This window comes from Macrobrachium rosenbergii, chromosome 3 (genome assembly GCF_040412425.1).
Source record: "Macrobrachium rosenbergii isolate ZJJX-2024 chromosome 3, ASM4041242v1, whole genome shotgun sequence".
Lineage (NCBI taxonomy): Eukaryota > Metazoa > Arthropoda > Malacostraca > Decapoda > Palaemonidae > Macrobrachium > Macrobrachium rosenbergii.
In genome coordinates this window covers 38,136,477-38,146,476 of record NC_089743.1, presented here as the reverse complement: position 1 = coordinate 38,146,476, position 10,000 = coordinate 38,136,477, and the positions used below count along the sequence as shown (strand labels likewise).

General features: G+C 33.6%; 1 long non-coding RNA gene across 1 annotated transcript in view; it reads right to left on the bottom strand.

Moving 5' to 3' along the window:
• The window catches only part of LOC136854506 (uncharacterized), a 9,353-nt gene extending 4,606 nt beyond the window's left edge, over window positions 1–4,747 (bottom strand). Inside the window, exon 1 of the long non-coding RNA XR_010857717.1 lies at window positions 4,632–4,747. This is a non-coding gene — a long non-coding RNA (uncharacterized lncRNA). The remainder of the gene's footprint in view (window positions 1–4,631) is intronic.
• Between the last annotated feature and the right edge of the window lie 5,253 nt (window positions 4,748–10,000).

Genomic DNA, 10,000 nt, shown 5'->3' with positions numbered 1-10,000 from the left:
TATATATATATATATATATATATATATATATATATATATATATATATATATATATATATATATATATAACCTCACGTAAGAGTTAGACAATTAGATTTAATGATTCTCGTCGTTCAAAAGCTAAACGATTAGATCCATTTTCAGAAAAATTCACTGTCACCGTTGATTTTAACATCGGTGAATTTTTTACCCGGTGCTTAATCGACTTTAGTGAGTTAAAGAAAGGGTTGAAAAGGGCGTGAGGCTTCCAACCTCATTCCAAAGTGACTGGAAAAGAAGACATTTCTGGTTACAACACACAACAGTTAATGTCACGTGACACCAGTTGCTAAATCCTGCCCCACTATGTTAAAAGGAGAGGCTAAAGACTGGTCGCCGGTATTCATGGGTAAAGGAAGGGCCATAATTCTAAGAGCACTCACATAAATCACTTAAAAAACCAAATTACTCTGTATAGCCACTGAGTGGGCACCTACATTCACAGCAGTGTCTGGCCAGCCACGCGAGAGTTCAGAGCTCAGTTATCTGGCCAAACAATCTTTTACAACTAGCCTACAGCCAAAACTAACTGATAATTCTCCTATTAACCTTGGTTCACTTTTACATAAGTTAATTGTTGGGTAAAGATTAATGCAAAAATACAGTGATCCAAATGGGGTCGTTTAACCGATTCATCCCACAGTGAAACACAGTAAGGCACCGTAGGGTATTGCCTAAAAACGCCATACTTGGACATTACACTATTCAAGACAATATATGACTTTTGTCATCCTATCTCAGATTTCATCTCCATCCCACTGGCTGCTATAAGCCCTTACGACACTCACCAGAAATTCCCCTGAACTATCACACAAGAGTATGAACACTGGACAAGGCACACCAAATACCTCCTGCCCTTTGTCGTCAGTAACCAAGTATGAATGCAGAGCCACGCAGGTTCTCAACTACTGAATTGAAAAGGACAAACCATCGTTGCCAAAAGTTTGCCAGGTTATCTTATCCAGAGACAATTCATGATGGAAGTTTCCTAGAGCGGAATGGAATATTAAATTTATGCCAAAGGTCAAGCACTGGGATCTATGAGGTCATTCAGCACTGAGAGGAAAACTGAGAGCAAAAAGGTTCTAAGGGTGTGACGGGGGGGGGAACCTCGCGGTTACACTTTGAAATAATGTTTGGGAGAAGGTAGGTAAGATGGAAGAATGAGAATATGAAGGGAGGTAGAGTACAAGGTGCCAAAGGGATGCTGCAAGGAACCTCAAGTATGCCTACAGTGTGCCTTGAGAGGTGCGCTGACAGCACTAATCCCCTACGAGGAGTTTCTTATGTTGCGCATACCAGTCCAACCACCCACTACAACCACTGAAGATGATGAATTGTATATACAATAAAACCTGTCATCCTCCCCTTCCAGTGCAAATGATCAGAACCTCGAAAATAGCTTTGAGACAGTTCAAGCTCACCCTCATGCGTCGAATTGCACCCATACATCCAGGATATAAGCCTGTACCCTGGGCACCTAAGTCATCCTTACAAACTATTCTGCCTAACCCACATTCACAGAGGAGCAGCATGCTACCTATAGCCTTGTAGCAATACCTACCCATAAGGTCATGATTTGGCCATTGGAGAGATCTCCAATCCACACCAATCTGCAATCAAGTCAGACAAGGCAGAGACTGCTGAACCTTGGCACTTGATTACGCAATATACAGCATCATGGCTCCCTGGGGCTTCAAGGATGTGAGAGGGTAATTATGTACTTGTATTAACTAACATTAATTACTTATAGCAAAGTATTTTACAAGTTATTCTCTTCTGTTTCAAAAATAGTGGTTATTATTTAATAATAAAAGTGTAACGACATAAAAACCAGTTATTTCTTAGCAATGTAGCAGTTAGCCTGCATTCATGCAAAGAATCCCCAACACAAAACTGTGATGGTCAGAGTACTGTACAATGGTTCTGGTCAATGTCTGTGGCGCACGTGCGTGTGTGTGTGTGTGTGTGTGTGTGTATATATATATATGTATATATATATATACATATATATATATATATATATATATATATATATATATATATATATATATATATATATATATATATATATATATATATATATATATATATATATATATATATATATATATATATATATATATATATATATATATATATATATATGGTTGCCAGCTTGCATCACACACTTACAATAATAATGACACTGAAGAAGACTACCATCCGCCAAAAAGTGTCATATATCCCTACAGACTATAGTTACCACCCAATAAAATAATATGTAAGAATTAACAATACAGTTTCTATAACCAAATGTTACTCAACTGCATTTGCACAGACCATGATTTCATGAAAATGTTAAAAAGCACATGAAATCACTTAGTGCAGCATACCTTTACAAAACCAATGATATGTGGGTTAGGTTAGGTAGTAGTACTATTATCATTATTTCAGTAAATGAAACCTATTCACATGGGACAAGCACACAGGGGCCATTTACCTCAAATTCAAGCTTCCAAAGAATGTTGGTTTCAACCTCCCACCACAGACCCTACAGTGCAGCAGTAACTGATCATGATACAGAGCCAGTGATTTTTTCATCACCCTTGGGGAGATGTGAACCTACATCATGTGTTTGGCATACCATGACACTGAACCACTATACCAGCGTACCAGTAACTAATATTTCTAATTAGGCTAGCTTGAATTATAAGTACCAGTATTCATACACATTTTAAAAACCAAAAATGTATATTTAAATAAAGTCCATGGCCAAGCCTATTTCCACGGCTCGACAACTGGCATATAACTGCGCTGAGATGTCGCACAGTTGATATGGCTTCATAAATACAGTTATATAAAGCAAAAGGTTAGGTTAAAACTGTCGTGCAAAAAACACAGTCGTTTTTATTTAAAAGAAACCACAGCAACAGAACTAAATAATGAGTTTTAATCTCAGATACGGTATATATATTTATGCATGTGGCCAAAATCAGCAGCAAAATCTGTTGCTTTGTCTGAAAACTAGTTGGAAGTAAACAGTTCATAATTATTGACATTTTATTTTATATTTATCAAGGCTTAAAATCATTTTACTTTGCTTGCAAACAAATAGTAGAAACCAATTTTAATGCTGAAGAATGAGTTAGCCTATATCCCATTTCATAAACCTTAGTTGCCAACATTTCTCAAAATCTCATCCATTTCTTACCCAGGTTCGACTAGGCCAGGCAAATTACTAGGCTAAGTCACTATTATTCTGGTGGAAATTTCACCAAATTAATACAATTGCGAACAAAATGTCTGTAAAGTGAAATATCGTGACATGGCTAAGCCTATTTCCATGGCTCGACAACTGGCATATAAATGCACTGAGATGTCGCACAGTTGATATGGGCTCATAAATACAGCTATATAAAGCAAAAGGTTAGGTTAAAACTGTCGTGCAAAAAACACAGTCGTTTTTATATAAAGAAACCACAGCAACAGAACCAAATAATGAGTTTTAATCTCAGAGACGGTATATATAATTATGCAGGTGGTCAAAATTAACAGCAAAATCTGTTGCTTTGTCTGAAAACTATTTGGAAGTAAACAGTTCATAATTAGGTAATTTTTCGGAAGACTCAGCCAGCCATTTCCAAAGGTGCCAGCTAGCCATTTTTGCATGGAAAACCATTTTGCATTTTCATGCAAAAAACAGGAAATGATAAGGTAGTAAAAGAACCTAAAAATACCAACCTAACGTAAACTAGGGGTGTTTACTGGTTACAATTTTGCCGTATTAGTTATGGAGTGGGGGCGGCTGGTATTGTTTATACAAGTCCTTATTTTTCTCTGCTATTAGGCATTTGCATGAAGGTTATGTATTGAGAAGAATTTTTTTGTTTTGATGTGATTTACCCAAGAAAAATATAAATTATAAAGCGGGAGGTGGCTGGAGTCTAACGAAAAATAACCCATAATTATTGACATATTTTATATTAATCAAGCCTTAAAATCATTTTACTTTGCTTGCAAACAAATAATAGGAACCAATTTTAATGCTGAAGAATGAGTAGGCCTATACCCCATTTCATAAACCTTAGTTGCCAACATTTCTCAAAATCTCATCCATTTCTTACCCAGGTTCGACTAGGCCAGGCAAATTACTAGGCTAAGTCACTATTATTCTGGTGGAAATTTCACCAAATTAATACAATTGCGAACCAAATGTCTGTATAGTGAAATATCGTGACATGGAGAGCGTGTGGGTGGGTGGCGGATAAGGTCACAGGACCAAAGGAGCCAAGAAAATTAGGCTAACCTCACTGACTAAATCTATAAATAATGGCAAAACTCACGCTCTGAAATCATCCAGACGTTCTTAAATACGACTTTATGTCAATAACGTCCTACTTACAATATTGCTTCGGCTAAAATAACATCCATTGCACGAAATAGGAAAAACCAGTTCTGAACAGCAGTTTTCAAAGTTCTTCCATCTTCCCTTGAGAAAACCACTAACTTATTTCAATAAATACGCCTTAACCAGGCTGAACTTTTGAATTATGAATCAATATTATCAATGATGATTATTCATTCAGTGACCTGCAATAACTATATCTTACCGAAAATGTGTCATTTTCACGGCTCAACACTATAAATATTAAATAAGAGTCACAGGAAGTGAGACTTCTTTCTCGGTGGTCTGTCAAATAACGAGTAGTGGAGTTGCCAGTTAGCCATTTGAAGCTCCCGATCAAATGCGTGCGCAGAAGTGTAGGCGCGCACTCATTGTGCGTAATGAATATCATATATATATATATATATATATATATATATATATATATATATATATATATATATATATATATATATATATATATATATATATATACGTGAGATGTGTGTGTGTATATACAATGCTTCCTAAAAGACCATTCAGAGATCAATGCATGTTACTGTTTAACACTGCAACGTCACGCACAGAACTACCCAGAGCAACACTTTTGCTGAATGGAGATGTTGCTACGTATTTTTCCCTTCTCTCTGTAGAGTCCTATGAAGATTTTCCTTTATTTTCACTGGAATATTTAATTTTAAAATCTCTCACGGTTTCAAGAATACAATTTATCAATTATACACGAAAACCTTTAATTTTGAATTTTTGTTAGAAAATATAAAATGTTTATTACATTTATCAAATTTCAGAGGAAATATTTTTGCGGTTTTATGCAGCACGAGCCTGTTTACCGCAGTTCAAAGTAACAGCATATAAAGCAATTTCTAAATTGTACATGGAACACTTCTATAAACCATATTTATTCCTCAGATTTTAAATATTCCATTTATGGAGGTAGAATATATCGTTAAATTCTTTGGGAGAAGAGATAAGATTCCTTCGTCATAACTAGATATTTTTCTGAATGTTCATTAACGATCTTCGATCCTTATCCCATTCAAATGATGAAAAAATGAAATGGTAAAACCATTTCATCATTTTTATCTGTCTTTTTCATCTACTTATATTTGAAAGATGCGTTTTGCATAGCAGAATTAATATAAAAATTCAAATGATTATACATGTGTTCATTGCTTTGAAGTTCGTGTATTTAACTAAACAAATACGCATAAATTGAATGACCTTCCTATGATATTTTTTAATATACTTTTTATTAATTATATTTTCTTGTTAATCTCAAATATGACTTGCTTTAGCGTTCTCGTATTGAAAGAAATATCTGCTTGAATTTCTTTCTTATGATATTTTCAATACACTTTTATTGATCATATATTTTTGATAATCTCAAAAACGAATGGCATTTCATATATTTCAAAAGATTATCTTATATTTCCCAGGCCAGTTTAGTTTTGAATAATTACACTAGAGAGGTCTAGGAGTGTGATAGGGCCTCGTCAATACAAGTATGCATCACCTCCACACTGGACAAGGAAAGGTTTCAAGGAAAAGGTGACCTCAAATCACTACCAGAGGAAACTGCCAATGTCAACCTCTCTTGTGCTGATTCGAAGGTGTTCAAGAGTCACTTACTTTTGTTTACGTTTGCAAGAGGCAGCGTTTTAAAATCTAGTAAGCTTCAGAGAGAGAGAGAGAGAGAGAGAGAGAGAGAGAGAGAGAGAGAGAGAGAGAGAGAGAGAGAGAGAGAGAGAGAGAGAGAGAGAGTACCTATTTGAAAGCTACTTATGCAAAGCCCTGTTTAATCGAATATCACTCACATTATGTACTTCATAATGTTATGAGAATGTAGTGATAAAAATTAATTTCATGAAAGTACTATGTCTATCATTTCAAGTCTGTTCACTGCACATTAATGTCAGATTTGCTCCCTGGCATGTGTTACATAGTTGGGATGCAAGTGGAAGCACAAGTAGATAGAGAGCGATCGGTTAATGAACATAAAAAATGAACATGAAAAAGGATATTTTTAAAATTCATTTTCAAATCATTCACTTTCGTGAAGGAATCGTCGTGAAAGTTTTAAACCATGCATAAAAGTATGGTATCCTTTTCAGGGGTAATTATTTTTACAACATACACACACTATATATATATATATATATATATATATATATATATATATATATATATATATATATATATATATATATATATATATATATATATAATTAAAAACGGGAGAAAACGATAGCTTGTGACGAGGTAGTCCCCACCCAAATTTGGAGGAACTGTTAGTCAAATAACCCACTCTCTCTCTCTCTCTCTCTCTCTCTCTCTCTCTCTCTCTCTCTCTCTCTCTCTCTCTCTCTCTCTCTCATTTTCTACTCCTCAAAACGTCTTTTCTGTAGCGAGAATCCCCACTATACTTCCTCGTAACTTCTGGCAGCCTTTTAACCTCCTAAAAGTGTCATCTAAATTCATGAAATCCAACTCCTTTCAACCAAGAAACGGAAACACGTTCCACGGGTGACTCCATCTAAAAAAAAAAAATACAAAAATAAAAGATTAAACATAATATTGTGACCTCATTACTCGGTTCTACGTTCCAATTTTGCGTCAGTGAATGTATTCGTTTTTATTTTTCGATTTGTATTTGTTTATTAATAAGGGATTTTGCAGGTCTTATTTCTTTTTACTTCAATATTATGGCTGTTTCTTTTGTGTTAGTGTTACGATGTTCAAAATATTTTTTGATTCTTTGGCTGTCCTCGTCTCAGAATTTCCTGGATGAGAATCGTGCACACGACCAAGTTAAGATAAAATAATTTTCTTATTTAATTATCAGCTTAATGTGATTCATCGTTTTGAACAAAGATCTGTCAGTTTCATTTTTTTCCCAGTAGTACTTCGCATCAACTGCTTATTTTAGAAAATCTTAATATATACAAAGAAATAACTTCCTGTAGTGAACTGCCTTAGGAACCTTCTATTATATTACCTTCGGATTTTGAAGGCACGAGTGCACGCCCTAAAATAAAGTAACTGAAAAGTGGTCTCTATATTTACTCGTATGGATTTCTAAAAAGTAAATACAAAATCACAAATCTTTGCGGATAATGCAATATTCTATGACAAAAAAGACCTTTGTTGTCATGTACAGAATTCATAACCCTAGCTAATTCTTTAGCAAGCTGTAAGAGATAAACCTTTTGGTAATTATTTGTCATTTACCACAAATGACCCGCATATACACTTGACAAAATTTATGTCCTGATATTTTACTAAAGCAGAGTTATATCTATAAATTCACTATAACAGAATGGAAACTGAAACCAGTGAAATTAGGACGATACTTTGCACTAAATATAGAGGTTTTATCTTACAAGTAAAATTTATCGAAAGCTATTATTATGGAGCGTAACTCTGGACTACAAACCCGCAATTTTAGTAATAATTAGAAATTTTTTCAAGGCTGAAACATCTTAGATTTTCCTGGTGAAATATATGGGAAGGTTTACATCGACCTAAATGTGCAATAGGAACTTCAAAAGTTCAAGCGAAGATGCAATGCATTACTACCCTAAAACAATTTTCCTTGCATTTTAATAACCTTACATTTATTTTCAGTTCGATTAATTTTTCATTCATGCTTTTATTTTCTCGTAACTGATCTCTTTTTGTGTATTTCATATTATCTTTTGTTACTTCTTTCTAAGGAACACCATATTGGGAAGCTTGAATTTCAAGTCAGTGGCCCCTGTGGGCTTGCTCCTGTGAATAGGGTTCACCTTCTGGATAATAATAATAATAATAATAATAATAATAATAATAATAATAATAATAATAATAATAATAATAATAATAATAATAATAATAATAAAGTACCCGTTGAAATGACATTATAACAGCTGGTTTGGTAGGCTGTCAAAACATTATTTAAACGGCCCCGCAAAAAATATGGCAGTTAATAATGTTAAAATATATTAATTGATGGCTAATGTGATATATATGTTTGTGAAAAATGACAGAAGGGCTCGTATTGCTGCCAAGTAAAAAAAAATATATGGCATTTTCGACTTGAAAAAGATTTTTCTATATGCCGTATAAAGGGGCCTAGTATTCTTTTATCCCTACACTTCAAGTGATATATATATATATATATATATATATATATATATATATATATATATATATATATATATATATATATATATATAATATATATAATATATATAATATATATATATATATATATATATATATATATATATATATATATATATATATATATATATATATATATATATGAATGTCTTTTCTGTAATACTACAGTGTAATATGAAAATAAGAAGGCCCATAAAACACTATTTAAACGTTGAAACCATATATTTATAGGCACTTGTTTCTGTGCCCCTGTTCACTGGTAGAATATGGACAGGTGGAAAGTTACAATGGTATATATACAAAAACATGAAGGTGTGGCCTTAGGCCTCCGATGTTAAGGAGGTGGCGTTTCTTAGAAGGAGGAGAATGACCAAATTCCCTAGTGGTTTTTGGCCTCATTAGCTCCCGTTTGGCGATGGATCTGGCGGTCGCGTTTCTTGGGTCATCTTCTTCAAGAGGGGTCTGAGGATTAAGGTGTTGATGGCGTCCGATTTCCAATGTCCTCCTGACAGGTTCATATTGTTGCGCGACCGCCAGATCCATCGCCAAACGGGAGCTAATGAGGCCAAAAACCACTAGGGAATTTGGTCATTCTCCTCCTTCTTAAGAAACGCCACCTCCTTAACATCGGAGGCCTAAGGCCACACCTTCATGTTTTTGTATATATACCATTGTAACTTTCCACCTGTCCATATTCTACCAGTGAACAGGGGCACAGAAACAAGTGCCCGAAATATATGGTTTTCAACGTTTAAATAGTGTTTTATGGGCCTTCTTATTTTCATATATATATTATATATATATATATATATATATATATATATATATATATATATATATATATATATATATATATATACTGTATATTAGTGTCTATTGAACCGGCAATTGCTAAAGGTAATAATAATATACTGTATAGGTCGGTAGCAGTAAAGTTAGCTCTGTGACGTTGGAGTATAATAATAATAATAATAATAATAATAATAATAATAATAATAATAATAATAATAATAATAATAACAATAATAATAATAATAATAATAATAATAATAATAATAATAATAATAATAATAATAATAATAATAAATAAAAGTCTCCCTCTACAATTCAGTGAACGTAAACCAAAACTTCTGAATGACAAAGCCTCCCTTCCCTCTATTCACAAAAAGAAACTAATGAAATATACTACAGTTCCAACGTCTTGTTCGGTAAGAGAAGCATTTTTTCTTTTGTTCCTTTTATTTTTTTCCAAACCACCGGACCAAAAGCCTTTTCCTTTTACTTTTACTTTTGTTTATCTCTCTTTTTTACTCTTTTACAGAATATTAATCTCGCCTGTTTGAAAATATCGGTAAAATGCAAATGTAAAAGAAATAACTGTTGAGAGATGTGTAATTATGTGATCAGGTGATA